This window comes from Nicotiana attenuata, unplaced genomic scaffold (assembly GCF_001879085.1).
Source record: "Nicotiana attenuata strain UT unplaced genomic scaffold, NIATTr2, whole genome shotgun sequence".
In the NCBI taxonomy this organism is placed as follows: domain Eukaryota; kingdom Viridiplantae; phylum Streptophyta; class Magnoliopsida; order Solanales; family Solanaceae; genus Nicotiana; species Nicotiana attenuata.
The window spans coordinates 121,593-138,603 of record NW_017671587.1 but is presented as its reverse complement, the minus strand read 5'-3'; positions in this window follow the sequence as shown (position 1 = coordinate 138,603).

Genomic DNA, 17,011 nt, shown 5'->3' with positions numbered 1-17,011 from the left:
AAGGCCGTGAAATTCGCTAAACGGCACGTCCCGAATTCTAAGTATTTTATTATAAGCAATTAATGAGGGCCCCACAATCTATGCAATTTTATTTGGCGAGATTCATCTCGTTTTATTATTTTATGGCTAACCTAAAGCAAACTAAGATTTTCTATTCATTTTTTGTCTCTAAAGGCCTAATTAATTTACATTTATAAATTCGGGCCTCGAATTCAAGTCTGAATTCAAACAAAAGGGGGGACCCTCTTAATTTGAACCCGCCACCTAATTCGAAACCTAAATTTATATTTGCAAATTAATCCCCGTATTCCTATGTAATCTTTAGGCAAATGGGTAAATATCAGTCCACAGATACTAGGCTGATTCTTGTATAACTGGGCCTAGCTTGTACCACCCAAACGTTATATTGGGCCCAGAATCAAATTCGAACAGGTTCTGGATCTTCCCACAGTAGGTAAAATTGAACATTTAGCTTTTAATAATCAGGTTCATTTGAGTATGGATAGGGGACAAACAAAAGTGATGCACAGGTTTGAAGTAAAAAAGATCAAGGTTTTTCTTTATTTTTTGAGCTGATCTTTAGAATTTAATCAAAGGGATTCCATACCAAGCTAGTGCCAACTGATTTAACAAGAACTTATACAATTACTCACGAGCTCATGAGATATTTAAGCTTATAACTTCGGAACTGACGTCTAGCAAAAACTGGACACAAACTTTAAAGGATATCCAAGGATTTAAACTAGCATGAATCTCGCAATGGTCTAACGTTTATTGTACGAGCTATGATTATGTATTATCACTTAATCCAGCATATGAAGCCTACACAAATTAGTTCGAATCTATTATCAAAACAGTCCAAAATAATCTAACAACGGTCCAAAATAGTCTAGGAACAGTCCAGATTATACAGTCCAGGGTTCATATGTACACAAATTAGAATCAAATCATTTTAGACTTTCATATCTACTTAGCTATTACTACATAACAATCAAAGCAAGTACAATTCAGGAATCAAATGTGCGAGCATCTCTTTATTTCATCTCCATTCACAGTTACATCAAGCCAAATTTGAGTGTGTACCTGGATTACAATGAAATAAAGGAGAGGAGAAAGGTCAGCAGCAATTTGATTGACCAACAGGCGCAAACAGCAAGTCACAACAGCTCAAAACTAGTCTCAAAGCCCAGGACTAACGTGCAAATGAAGTCCGGCAATCCAAAACCAGCAAAAACACCAAAATTGACTCAAACAACCCAAATTCAACTCGAAATTGACCCAAAGCCACTTCTGAAGTTCCAGCAATTAAGAAACAAGCTAATAGATGAACTTCAATACCTAATCTCAAAATTAATCTAAAAAATTTTAATGACACAATGTTTTTTAGAGTTTTCTACTGATTTTTGTTTGTTTTTGGTTTTTTGGAAGGGAATTAAGATCTGAAATTCAGATTTGAATTTCTTTGAATTTGAAATTCAAATTTAAAAGATCAACTTTGCAAAGATGGTGTTTTGGGGGGAATTAGAAGCTGGAAATTTTTGGGAATTTTCAGAGTGTCTCCCCCTTTTTTTTTAAATCAAGGTTCTAGGGCTGCCTTTTATAGGCAAGAAAGGGGGCAGAATGTTATGAAAGTGTTTACTCATTTTTCCCCCTTTTTATTTTCAGAAATTGCATATTAATCCTAAAGTTTTGACATGTTTCTCAAGTTACTGCTTTCAAAATGCTGAAACTTACACTTAAAACCCCTTCTAGAAGGATCTAAGGTGTTTTCCTACCTATGGAATACCTATACTACCCTTTTTTGAGTTCTAAAATTACAGAGCCTTAATAAACTGAGCCATTTTCAATGCCCAAACTACCCTTGAATAATCCTAAAATTACTAACCCTAGCTAAAATCTACCAGCTATGACCAAACAGCCTAAAATTAATCAAAATTAAACTAGAATGAAAGTATTATTAACACAAAATGATAAAAGATCCAACAAGACTTCCTAGAACTCAATTAACCATGCAGAAATAATGCAAGAACACATTTATTGAATTTAATGAAACTCAGAGTCGAAATTAGGCTAAAGGAAGCAATTAGTCTCAATTATACAAAAGGAAATCAGAAAAATTAGGACAGCAATTATAGAATATTGAATCAAAGCTCAGAACATGCTCAATCTTAAATTTTAAAATTCAAATCACACCTAGATTAATAAACGAACAAATTATGATTATTAAAAGAAAATCAAACACATCAGAAACTAAGAAGAATCTAACTAAACTAACAATAAAGTGCTTGACCTAATTAGTACTAACAGAAACGAAAAGAAAACAAAAAAGAAGAATCAGATCAAACCTAAACAGGATTAAACTAAAAAAAATCAAAGGATTTAGGACACTTACTGGTTTGGACCAGCACATACTAGGGTTCTTCAAAACATGAGATTTGAGATTTGGACGGATTCCAGTTGAGCTTTGGTCGAATTCGGACTGAAATTATCCTTAATCATGTGTTTCCATGAGAAACACAGAATCAAAGACTATTCCAGTTCAGAATCGAAAGGACTCCAATTTTAGGGTTTGAAGTCGAACTTCGATCTGAAATTCGAAGAGAGTCAGTGGTGTTTGAAACGTTTCAGCTAGGGATTGGGGATGAGGTAGGTCAAGGGAGTGTAGGGTGTGAAGTTGGAATTATTTGGTGGTGGCGCCGCCGTGCACGGTAGTGGCGGCGCCTAGGGTTTGGAAGATTTGGTGTGTTTGGTTGGGATTTGGAGGAAAATAATGACGGATATGGGATGGGGAGATGAAGGAGATGACATGGTGAAAATTTGGGACGACTTGGACGTTGGCCGCCGGCGGAGACGATTTCCGGCCGGCGGCGAAGGTGGAGGCGGCGGAGACATGGTACGAGGAATATAGGTTATGTTTTAGGGTTTGTATATTTTTTCGGACAATTTTATGTAAAGGTAAAACTCAATTGTGGCCGTTGGATTAGATAAAATTGATGGCCAGGATTGTGTGACGCCAAACGGCGTCGTTTAGTTATATGGGGAACTGAACCGGATATTTTGGGATTGGGTTTGGGCCATTTTGGTCGGATCTGGTTGGGTTCATTGGGCTCGAATTGGCCCAAGACTTGTGGCCTGATTTACTCTTCTTTTATTTTGATTCAATTAGTCACTTTCTTTTTTATTAATTTCCTTTTCTTTTCTTTTTCCTTTTTTATCTATTTGTTTGTTTATTTCTTTACAAAATTAAAACTAACAAAGCCTAATTGGACTCCCAAACCTAGACTAATTAATTTTCTAAAAAATAAACTAAATCCTAATTTGAAAGGAAACTAAACAAAAAGTGAAATTAAAAGAAAGAAAAATGTAAAAGATTTGTTTTTTTTTTTTTGTTTTTTTTCTCTTATTTTAGTAATATTAATTAACTAGCAAAACTAAAATGTGAAGTCGAATTCTAAATGCAAATGCACTATTTTTGTACCTTTTTTATGAATTATGGCAACTAAAAATGCACACAAAAATGCAAACAAGACACAAAATCATGCAATTAATTCCTAGAAATTCAAATGATAAAGAAAAATCCTAATTCCAAGGAATTTATAGGAGTAATTTAAGCGTGGCAATAATCACGTGCTCACAATGACCCTTTGGGTCGTCACATTCTCCACCTCTAAAACAACCGTTCGTCCTCGAACGGACAGAAGAAAGAAGGTACCTGAGTCGGGGAAAAGATGAGGATAACGGCTCCGCATATTGGACTCGGAATCCCAGGTTGATGCCTCAGGAGGCTGACCTCTCCATTGAACGCGAACAGAAGGGAAACTCTTTGACCTCAACTGACGAACCTGCCGGTCTAGAATAGCTACCGGCTCCTCCTCATAAGACAAGTCCTTGTCCAACTGGACAGTGCTGAAATCTAACACGTGGGCTGGATCGCCGTGATACCTCCGAAGCATGGACACATGAAACACTGGATGCACGGCTGATAAGCTCGGCGGCAAAGCAAGTCTATAAGCCAGCTCTCCCACTCGGTCAAGAATCTCAAAAGGACCAATGAACCTAGGGCTAAGCTTGCCCTTCTTCCCAAATCTCATCACGCCTTTCATAGGCGACACTCGGAGCAATACCCGCTCACCAACCATGAAAGCCACATCTCGAACCTTGCGGTCTGCATAAATCTTTTGCCTGGACTGAGCTGAACGAAGCCTATCCTGAATGACCCTGACCTTGCCCAAGGCCTCCTGAACCAGATCCATACCCAACAACCGAGCCTCTCCCGGCTCAAACCATCCCACCAGAGACCGACACCGCTTACCATATAAAGCCTCATAGGGAGCCATCTGGATGCTCGACTGGTAGCTGTTATTGTAGGCAAACTCCGCTAAGGGAAAGAACTGATCCCACGAACCTCCAAAGTCAATAACACAAGCTCGGAGCATATCCTCTAAGATCTGAATAGTCCGCTCGGACTGACCGTCCGTCTGGGGATGAAATATTGTGCTCAACTCAACTCGTGTGCCCAACTCTCGCTGAACTGCTCTCCAGAAGTGCGAGGTAAACTGCGTACCCCGATCCGAAATGATAGATACGGGCACACCATGAAGGCGAACAATCTCCCGAATATAGATCTCGGCCAACCTCTCAGAAGAATAGGAGACTGCCACAGGAATGAAATGTGCTGACTTCGTTAGCCTATCAACAATGACCCATACTGCGTCGAACTTCTTCCGAGTCAGCGGAAGTCCAGTAACAAATTCCATAGTAATCCGCTCCCACTTCCACTCGGGAAGCTCAATCCTCTGAAATAAACCACCAGGCCTCTGATGCTCGTACTTAACCTGCTGACAATTCAAATAATGAGCCACATATGTTACGATATCCTTCTTCATTCTACGCCACCAATAATGCTGCCGTAAATCCTGATACATCTTCGCGGTGCCCGGATGAATAGAGTACCGGGAGCTATGGGCCTCCTCTAAAATCAACTCTCGGAGCCCATCCACATTAGGCACACATACTCGACCCTGCAATCTCAAAACTCCATCATCATCTAAGGTAACATGCCTGGCACCTCCGCGCTACACCGTGTCTCTAAGGACACACAAATGGGGATCATCATATTGCCGATCACGGATACGCTCCAATAATGAAGAATGAGCTATCGTGCAAGCTAACACACGACTGGGCTCAGAAACATCCAGCCTCACAAACTGATTAGCTAAGGCCTGAACATCCAAGGCAAGCGGCCTCTCACCGACCGGAATATAAGCAAGACTGCCCATACTGGCTGACTTCCTACTCAATGCATCGGCCACCACATTGGCCTTCCCCGGATGATATAGAATGGTGATATCATAATCCTTCAACAACTCCAACCACCTCCTTTGCCTCAAATTCAACTCCTTTTGCTTGAACAAGTACTGAAGACTCTTGTGATCTGTGAACACCTCACATGCCACGCCATACAGATAATGCCTCCAAATCTTCAATGCGTGAACTATGGCTGCCAACTCCAAATCATGAACCGGATAGTTCTTCTCATGAATCTTCAACTGCCTCGAAGCATAGGCAATGACCTTGCCATCCTGCATCAACACTGCTCCAAGCCCAACACGGGAAGCATCACAATAGACTGTATAAGGCCCTGAACCCGTGGCCAAAACCAACACCGGTGCCGTAGTCAGAGCTGTCTTGAGCTTCTGAAAGCTCGCCTCACACTCATCCGACCATCTGAACTGGGCACCCTTCTGGGTCAATCTGGTCATTGGAGCTGCAATGGATGAAAACCCCTCCACGAACCGTCAATAGTAGCCTGTCAACCCCAAGAAACTCCGGATCTCTATAGCCGATGCTGGTCTGGGCCAGTTCTTGACTGCCTCTATCTTCTTTGGGTCCACCTGAATACCCTCTGCTGATACAACATGACCTAGAAAATGCAACTGAGCTCAGCCAGAACTCACACTTGGAGAACTTGGCATATAACTGACTATCCCTCAGAGTCTGAAGAACCACTCTAAGGTGCTGCTCATGCTCCTCCTGGCTGCTGGAATATATCAATATATCATCAATGAAAACTATCACAAATGAATCCAAATAAGGCCTGAACACTTGGTTCATCAAGTCCATGAAAGCTGCTGGGGCATTTGTCAACCCGAATGACATAACCAAGAACTCATAATGCCCGTACTGAGTACGGAAGGCTGTCTTAGGGACATCGGATGCCCTAATCCTCAACTGATGGTAGCCAGATCTCAAGTCAATCTTTGAAAATACCCTGGCACCCTGAAGCTGGTCAAACAAATCATCAATCCTCGGCAGCGGATACTTATTCTTGATTGTAACCTTGTTCAATTGCCGGTAATCAATACACATTCTCATTGACCCATCCTTCTTCTTGACAAATAACACCGGCGCACCCCAAGGTGAAACACTGGGTCTATTGAAACCCTTCTCAAGCAAATCCTGCAACTGCTCATTTAACTCTTTCAACTCAGGCGGCGCCATACGATACGGCGAGATAGAAATGGGCTGAGTGACCGGAACCAGATCAATGCAGAAATCAATATCCCTGTCGGGTGGCATACCCGGCAGGTCTGAAGGAAAAACATCAGGAAACTCACAAACAACGGGCACAGAATCAATAGAGGGAACCTCAGCACTAGAATCACGAACGTAGGCTAAATAGGCCAAACACCCCTTCTCGACCATGAGCCGAGCCTCCACATACGATATAACACTGCGGGTAGAATGACCAGGAGTCCCTCTAAACGAGGCATACCCGGTAAAGCTAAGGTCACAGTCTTGGCATGACAGTCCAAGATAGCGTGATAGGGTGATAACCAGTCCATCCCCAATATAATATCGAAGTCACCCATGTCTAGAAGCAACAAATCTACACGAGTCTCAAGATCCCCAATCACCACAATACAAGAACGATGGACTCGATCGACCATAATAGAACCACCCACCGGTGTAGACACATAAACAGGAATACTCAATGAATCACTAGGTATGACCAGGTACGGGGCAAAATAAGATGATACATACGAATACGTAGACCCTGGATTAAATAACACTGAAGCCTCTCTATCACAAACTAGAACCGTACCTGTAATAACTACATCTGAAGCCTCAGCCTCGGGCCTGGCCTGAAGAGCATAACATCGGGGCTGGGCCCCACCATCTTGGATCACATTTCTGGGTCGGCCTGCTGCTGGCTGGCCTCCACCTCTAGCGGCCTGAGCTCCACCTCTAGGACCTCTACCTCTACCTCTAGCACCTCTGCCTCCACCCCTGGCTGGCTGGGCGGGCTGCGGAACATATGGTGCCTGTACCATGGCACGAGAACCCTGATGCTGAGAGCTGCTCGGTGCTCGAGGGTAAAATCTGGCGATGTGGCCCATCTCACCACAAGTAAAACAAGCCCTCGGCTGCTGGGGCCGACGACCCTGGAAACTCTGAAGCGGCAACGCACAAATAGGAGCAGGTGGTACACTGTAGGACTGCTGATCGGAATACTGCATCTGAGGACCACGACCACCAGAAGCACCGTGAGAAACTTGGAGAGCCGACTGAAAGGGCCTTGGAGGATGACCCCTACCATACGAATCTCTGCCTCCAGACGAGGCACCACTGAATCGGCCTGACTGACGGGGTCTCTTNAAATCAAACACGTGGGCTGGATCGCCGTGATACCTCCGAAGCATGGACACATGAAACACTGGATGCACGGATGATAAGCTCGGCGGCAAAGCAAGTCTATAAGCCACCTCTCCCACTCGGTCAAGAATCTCAAATGGACCAATGAATCTAGGGCTAAGCTTGCCCTTCTTCCCAAATCTCATCACGCCCTTCATAGGCGACACTCGGAGCAATACCCGCTCACCAACCATGAAAGCCACATCTCGAACCTTGCGGTCTGCATAGCTCTTTTGCCTGGACTGAGCTGAACGAAGCCTATCCTGAATGATCCTGACCTTGTCCAAGGCCTCCTGAACCATATCCGTACCCAACAACTGAGCCTCTCCCGGCTCAAACCATCCAACCGGAGACCGACACTGCCTACCATATAAAGCCTCATAAGGAGCCATCTGGATGCTCGACTGGTAGCTGTTGTTGTAGGCAAACTCCGCTAAAGGCAAGAACTGATCCCACGAACCTCCAAAGTCAATAACACAAGCTCGGAGCATATCCTCCAAGATCAGAATAGTTCGCTCGGACTGACCGTCCATCTGGGGATGAAATGCTGTGCTCAACTCAACCCGTGTGCCCAACTCTCACTGAACTGCTCTCCAGAAGCACGAGGTAAACTGCGTACCTCGGTCCGAAATGATAGATACGGGCACACCATGAAGGCGAACAATCTCCCGAATATAGATCTCAGCCAACCTCTCAGAAGAATAGGAGACTGCCACAGGAATGAAATGTGCTGACTTGGTCAGCCTATCAACAATGACCCAAACTGCGTCGAACTTCTTCCGAGTCAGCGGAAGTCCAGTAACAAAGTCCATAGTAATCCGCTCCCACTTCCACTCGGGAAGCTCAATCCTCTGAAATAAACCACCAGGCCTCTGATGCTCGTACTTAACCTGCTGACAATTCAAGCAACGAGCCACATATGCTACGATATCCTTCTTCATTCTACGCCACCAATAATGCTGCCGCAAATCCTGATACATCTTCGCGGCGCCCGGATGAATAGAGTACCGGGAGCTATGGGCCTCCTCCAAAATCAACTCTCGGAGCCCATCCACATTAGGCACACATACTCGACCCTGCAATCTCAAAACTCCATCATCATCTAAGGTAACATGCCTGGCACCTCCGCGCTGCACCGTGTCTCTAAGGACACACAAATGGGGATCATCATACTGCCGATCACGGATACGCTCCAATAATGAAGAACGAGCTACCGTGCAAGCTAACACACGACTGGGCTCAGAAACATCCAGCCTCACAAACTGATTAGCTAAGGCCTGAACATCCAAGGCAAGCGGCCTCTCACCGACCGGAATATAAGCAAGACTGCCCATACTGGCTGACTTCCTACTCAATGCATCGGCCACCACATTGGCCTTCCCCGGATGATATAGAATGGTGATATCATAATCCTTCAACAACTCCAACCACCTCCTCTGCCTCAAATTCAACTCCTTTTGCTTGAACAAGTACTGAAGACTCTTGTGATCCGTGAACACCTCACATGCCACGCCATACAGATAATGCCTCCAAATCTTCAATGCGTGAACTATGGCTGCCAACTCCAAATCATGAACCGGATAGTTCTTCTCATGAATCTTCAACTGCCTCGAAGCATAGGCAATGACCTTGCCATCCTGCATCAACACTGCTCCAAGCCCAACACGGGAAGCATCACAATAGACTGTATAAGGCCCTGAACCTGTGGGCAAAACCAACACCGGTGCCGTAGTCAGAGCTGTCTTGAGCTTCTGAAAGCTCGCCTCACACTCATCCGACCATCTGAACTGGGCACCCTTCTGGGTCAATCTGGTCATCGGGGCTGCAATGGATGAAAACCCCTCCACGAACCGTCGATAGTAGCCTGCCAACCCCAAGAAACTCCGAATCTCTGTAGCTGATGCTGGTCTAGGCCAGTTCTTGACTGCCTCAATCTTCTTTGGGTCCACCTGAATACCCTCTGCTGATACAACATAACCCAGAAATGCAACTGAACTCAGCCAGAACTCACACTTGGAGAACTTGGCATATAGTTGACTATCCCTCAGAGTCTGAAGAACCACTCTAAGGTGTTGCTCGTGCTCCTCCTGGCTGCGGGAATATATCAATATATCATCAATGAAAACTATCACGAATGAGTCCAAATAAGGCCTGAACACTCAGTTCATCAAGTCCATAAAATCTGCTACGGCGTTTGTCAACCCGAATGACATAACCAAAAACTCATAATGCCCATACCGAGTGCGGAAAGCTGTCTTAGGGACATCGGATGCCCTAATCCTCAACTGATGGTAGCCAGATCTCAAGTCAATCTTGGAAAATACCCTGGCACCCTGAAGCTGGTCGAACAAATCATCAATCCTCGGCAGTGGATACTTATTCTTGATCGTTACCTTGTTCAATTGCCGGTAATCAATACACATTCTCATTGACCCATCCTTCTTCTTGACAAATAACACCGGCGCACCCCAAGGTGAGACACTGGGTCTAATGAAACCCTTCTCAAGCAAATCCTGCAACTGTTCCTTTAACTCTTTCAACTCCGGCGGGGCCATACGATATGGCGGGATAGAAATGGGCTGAGTGCCCGGAACCAGATCAATGCAGAAATCAATATCCCTGTCGGGTGGCATACCCGGCAGGTCTGAAGGAAAAACATCAGGAAACTCACAAACAACGGGCACAGAATCAATAGAGGGAACCTCAGCACTGGAATCCCGAACATAGGCTAAATAGGCCAAACACCCCTTCTCGACCATACGCCGAGCCTTCACATACGATATAACACTGCGGGTAGAATGACCAGGAGTCCCTCTCCACTCTAAACGAGGCATACCCGGTAAAGCTAAGGTCACAGTCTTGGCATGACAGTCCAAGATAGCGTGATAGGGTGATAACCAGTCCATCCCCAATATAATATCGAAGTCAACCATGTCTAAAAGCAACAAATCTACACGAGTCTCCAGACCCCCAATCACCACAACACAAGAACGATGGACTCGATCGACCACGATAGAATCACCCACCGGCGTAGACACATAAACAGGAATACCCAATGCATCACTAGGCATGACCAAATACGGGGCAAAATAGGATGACACATACGAATACGTAGACCCCGGATCAAACAACACTGAAGCATCTCTATCACAAACCAGAACCGTACCTGTAATGACCGCATCTGAAGCCTCTGCCTCGGGCCTGGCCTGAAGAGCATAACATCAGGGCTGGGCCCCACCACTCTGATCTACCTCTCTGGGACGGCCTGCTGCTGGCTGGCCTCCACCTCTGGCGGTCTGAGCTCCACCTCTATGACCTCTACCTCCACCTCTGGCACCTCTACCCCCACCTCTAGCTGGCTGGGCGGGCTGTGGAACACCTGGTGCCTGAACCATGGCACGAGAACCCTGGTGCTGAGAACTGCTCGGTGCTCGAGGGCAAAATCTGGCAATATGACCCGTGTCACCACAAGTGTAACAAGTCCTCGGCTGCTGAGTCTGCTGGCCCTGTCGACCTGAATGACCACCACGGAAACTCTGAAGTGGCGGTGCACTAATAGGAGCTGGCAGTGCACTGAATGGTTGCTGATCAGAATAGTGCGCATGAGAACCACGGCCACTTGAGGCACCGTGAGAAACCTAAAGGGCTGACTGGTAAGGCCTAGGAGGATGGCCTCTACCATATGAATCTCTGCCTCCAGACGAGGCACCACTGAATCGGCCTGACTGACGGGGTCTCTTGTCTGCCCAATGACCACCCCCCTGTGACAATACCATCTCAATCCTCCGGGACATATTGGCCGCCTCCTGAAAGGATATCTCGCTCCCAGCCTCTCTAGCCAACTGGAGACGAATAGGCTGAATGAGTCCATCAATAAACCGTCTCACTCTCTCCCTCTCAGTGGGAAGTATAACAAGAGCATGGCGGGCCAACTCAATAAACCTGGTCTCGTACTGGGTGATTGTCATGGATCCCTGATGGAGACGCTCGAACTGCCTCCAATAGGCCTCTCGCTGAGTAATAGGGAGAAACTTCTCCAGAAATAGCTGTGTGAACTGCTCCCATGTCAAGGCTGGTGATCCTGCTGGCCTAGCTAAGCAATAATCCCTCCACCAAGTCTTGGCGGATCCAGACAAGCGAAATGTAGCGAAATCAACCCCATTGGACTCAACAATACCCATGTTCCGAAGAACCTCGTGGCAACTATCCAGATAATCCTGGGGATCCTTAGTAGATGTACCGTTGAATGTAGAAGTGAAGAGCTTGGTGAACCTGTCCAGTCTCCATAAAGCATCGGCGGACATAGCTGCTCCATCACCGGCCTGGGCTACCACGCCCGGCTGAGCTGCTCCAACTGGCTGAACTGCTGGAGTCTGAGTGTGGGGAGCTACCTGCTCTGGAGTACGAGTAGCAGGAGTCTGGACTCCTCCTCCATCCTGAGAAGTGGCTGGTGCTACAAGAAGCAAGCCTGCACGGGTGACACTCTCCATGAGGCCCACCAACCGGACCAAAGCGTCCTGAAGAATTGGGGTAGCAATAAACCCCTCTGGGACCTGAGCTGGGCCCACCGAAACTGCTGGGGTCGGAACCTCCTCGTCAAAATCAACCTGAGGCTCCGCCAATGGTGCTGCTGTTCGGGGCTGAGCTCTGCCCCTACCTAGGCCTCTAACACGGCCTCGCCCTCTGCCCCTAGTGGGTGCTGCTGCTGGGGGCTCGGGCTGCTGAGCAGTAGATAAGGATGCGTGTGTTCTCGCCATCTGCGAAAGAACGGAGTAGAAATTCAATTAACTTTGAGAAACCAAACCGCACGACAAGAATGAACAATGTGAAACTTTTCCTAACTCTGTAGCCTCTGGGGGATAAATACAGACGTATCCGTACCGATCCCTCAGACTCTACTAAGCTTGTCCGTGAGTTGTGAGACCTATGTAACCTAGAGGTCTGATACCAGGATTCCCCACCCTCGAGGGGTCGTGATGGCGCTTACTCGTGAAAGCTAGGCAAGCCGAAAACCTTAGCAAACATTAACCTATTTCGTTTTATACATGATTAACAACTAAATTATCAATGAATAAGCAGTTAAAAGATAACGAAAAGTAAAATTTAGCGGAAGTCTGAACTAAATATAGAAACAGCGTCTAGAAAGCCAATACAAGTCTCTACCCAGCACCTGGTGTCACAACCATACACGGACTGTCTAGGATTACTACAAATAAGAGTTTGAAATAAAGGACATAGTCTGTCTCGAATACAAATGTCAACAGAACATGAAAACTGCAAGAAGAGACGCCTGACCTGCGGACGCCAACAAGGCTACCTCGGAGTCTCGTGGACTGAAGGTCGGCTCCCTAACTACTGCTGCGCACCGTAAGCTGCTCCAACACCTGGATATGTGCAAAATAGCACAGAGTGTAGCATCAGCACAACCGACCCCATGTGCTGGTAAGTGCCTAGCCTAACCCCGGCGAAGTAGTGACGAGGCTAGACTGGACTACCACATAAACCTGTGCAGTTATATATATACATATACAGCGGAATCGAAATACAGAAACAAGTAATTAATATGGGAGGGGGAGCATGCTATGGGGGAAATGACAATTTCAAGTAAAAGTCGTCCAGTAACGAAGGAAACAACACAACTTAGACATTAATAAAGGAAACAGAAAGCAACAAGTGCACGGCATCACCCTTCGTGCTTTTACTCTCATCCTCACCAAGCAATGATATAATAAAGTGTGCACGGCATCACCCTTCGTGCTTTTACTCTCTTTCCTCACATATAATCGATAGAATCGGCACGGAATGGTACATCGTGCGGCACGGCATCACCCTTCATGCTTTACTCTTTGTCCTCACCATAAGCAAACAATGCACGGCATCACCCTTCGTGCTTTACACTCGTTCCTCACAACAAACAAACAATGCACGGCATCACCCTTCGTGCTTTAACACTCTTCCTCACCCAAACAACAATCAAAAACAAGGGGCAAGGGAATAAACAAAATAATAAAAGAAATTCCGGCAAGGGAACACAATTGAAAAATTAAATGCCGGCAAGGGTACAACATCAATAATCTCAACATCCCGGCAAGGGAAAACAATCAATAAACAACAATATCCCGGCAAGGGAACAATTTAAATACTCTTTCTCTTCCTTTCACTTTTATTTCATATCTCTTCCTTTCACTTTTATTTCATATCTCACTTTACCACTTGAGCCAATGCTCCAAAGGGGTTCAACCATTTCATATACGTTCACAATTGAAATATAACTTGAGCCAATGCTTCTCGTTGTTCATAGGTCACAATTTCCTTTCACAAGCTTTACACAACAAATAGGAATCATCATCAGGGCAAGAGAAATACAATGAAATCAAGACATTCACAATTTAAAGACTCACGGTCATGCTAGACACCAACGTATAGATACTCGTCACCATGCCTATACGTCGTACTCAACAAGAAGCAATTAGCAAATAAGACTCAACTCCTAGTCCCTCAGCTAGGGTTACACCAAACACTTACCTCAATGCCTTGCACACCACTTAAGCCTCAAGTATAGCTTTACCTCGCGATCCCACCGCCAATTCGCTCGTATCTAATCACAAATTACTTAATTACATTAATAAACACTACATGAATCAACCCCAATGCATGAAAATGAGTTTTCCCAAGTTTTACCCAAAAAGTCAAAAATCACCCCCGGGCCCACGTGGTCAAAACCCGAGGTTCGAACCAAAACCCGATTACCCATTCCCCCACGAACTTAAATATATAATTTGTTTTGAAATCGGACCTCAAATTGAGGTCCAAATCCCCAATTTTTGAAAAAAACCTAGGTTCTACCCAAAACACCCAATTTCCCCCATGAAAATCATTGATTTTAAGTTGAAACCATGTTAAAAGATGTTAAGGAGTGAAGAAAATAAGTTAGAAATCACTTACCAACGTTTTGGAGAAGAAAGGTTGTTTGAAAAATCGCCTCTTATGTTTTTAGGGTTTTGAAAAGTGAAAAATGACTGAAATTCCCGTTTATTTATACCCCCCTGAGACCCCTGTGCGGACGGCATTAAATGGACCGCGGCCGCACAAGCTTACCTGAAGACCTGCAGTTCAGCACCCTGTGCGGACCGCACAAAGCCGACTGCGGCCGCACAGCCTTCACCGCGCCCCGCACAAAGGCGACCGCGGCCGCGCTGGCCCCTCCGCGGTCGCACGCGATTTCTCGCGGACCGCGTTAGAAGGTTCAGAGACCTGCAACTCCTGAACCTGCAACATCTGATTTTCTAAGCTTAAGGCATCCCGGAACCCACTCGAAACTCACCCGAGCCCTCGGAACTCAAACCCAAGTACACACATAACCTCATAAACATCCTTCGGACTTATTCGTGCGATCAAATTGCTAAAATAACATCATAAACATTGAATTAAACCTCAAAATTCAAGAATTCTTTCAAGCTTCATAAAACAACAAATTTTCCAATTTAAGTCCGAAACACGTCAAACGACGTCCGTTTTCAACCAAATTTCACAGAAATGACTTAAAGCACATATAAGACCTGTACCGGGCGCCGGAACCAAAATACGGGCCCGATACCAACACGTTCTAATCAAATATCATTTCAATTTTCCTTAACAATTTCAGAAAAATAATTTTACAAAAAAAATCATTTCCCGGGCTTGGGACCTCGGAAATCGATTCCGGGCATACGCCCAAGTTCCATATTTTCCTACGGACCCTCCGGGACTGTCAAATCACGGGTACCGGGTNATCTCACGTCAACGTTCTTAACCACTCCTAATGCAATATTTTTAATAAGAATTATAAAATCAAAGCTCACAAATTTATCAATCAAGCCATATTCGTTAATCCAATAAATAAAATATCAACATTTAGTAAACTCACACATCAGATTAATAGTTTCAAACAAATAATATCAACAGATAAAGCTAAAAATTTAATATTAAACTCAAATATCTTTTAAAAAAAAATTAAAAGTTTTACTAACTATAAAAAACTATCATTTGTTAAACAAATCTGTTTTTGTTATTTCAAATAAATATTTTTTGTCGTTTTCATATTTGAAAATATGTTCATGCTTGAATATGATTTAAAAAATTCAGTATCATGGGAAAATCAAGCGTACTAACATATTATAAAAATAATATAAAATTATTTTAATTATAAGTAACATTCCTTGGTAAAAATATATTATAAAATATATAATCTAGAATGTATTACATGAAGTGGAGGATTTATAATGTCAAGGGCATAATAGACTTTTCGGGTGAAAGTTTTATAATATTTTATCAAAGTGATTATCGTGATAACTAGGCCATAGTAAAATAATTTTTGTGTAACAAAATAAAGAAAAGATTTTACTTTGACACGATAATCACTTTGACAAGATTTTATAAAACATAGCTAAAAATTAAAAATAAAATCAGTTAAGAAAAAATTAAATGTACGAATATATTATAAAATAATATTAAGTTATTTTAGTTATAAATAAAATATCTAGGTAAAAATATATTATATAGTATATAATATAGAAGGTATTACATAAATATGAAGATCTGTATAATATCAAGGGCATAAAAGACTTTTCAAGTAAAAATATTATAAAATCTGGCAAATGTGCTTTTGTGATAACTAGAGCAAAGTAAAATAATTTTTGTGTAACAAAAAAAAGAATAATGACTTTTGAGTAATGAACACAAAGTTAAATAATTTTTACGTAATAAAAAAAAAGAAAAATAATTTATGGATAAAAAACATAAAAGTTTAATGACCATCGATAAAATTAACTCCTTATATTGTGTTATTATGTAGTAAGGAGAACTGTCTCATGTTGTATGATGGGGTTATGCCTAGGGAAAACTCAGTCGAAATTTATTCATTGATTTGTTTATATCCTAACCCTACTTTTTCGGGGTAGGGGTAAGATCTGCGTACACACTACCCTCCCCAGACCCTACTAGTGGGATTTTACTGGGTCGTCGTCGTTGTTGTTTATATCCTAAGTCTTTTTAAGTCATTTAATATTAAATGTAATTAGTTCTGTATTTTTTACCTTCTAACTTCTTCTAAATATTTTGTTTCAGTAAAGTTTGCAGAAGTAAAGATTTCATAAACTCTTGGCTGAATATTTAAGTCTAAGGACTAATTAATCATGCTATATTCTAGACTAGAAAAGCAAACCTATTAATGGCCAATGCATACTACAAGTTAGCTACCCAATATTTTGGTAGAAATAGTCAGTAAATATCACCCCCCCCCGACCCCCTAAACGAATCGTAGGGACCCATATAGTTC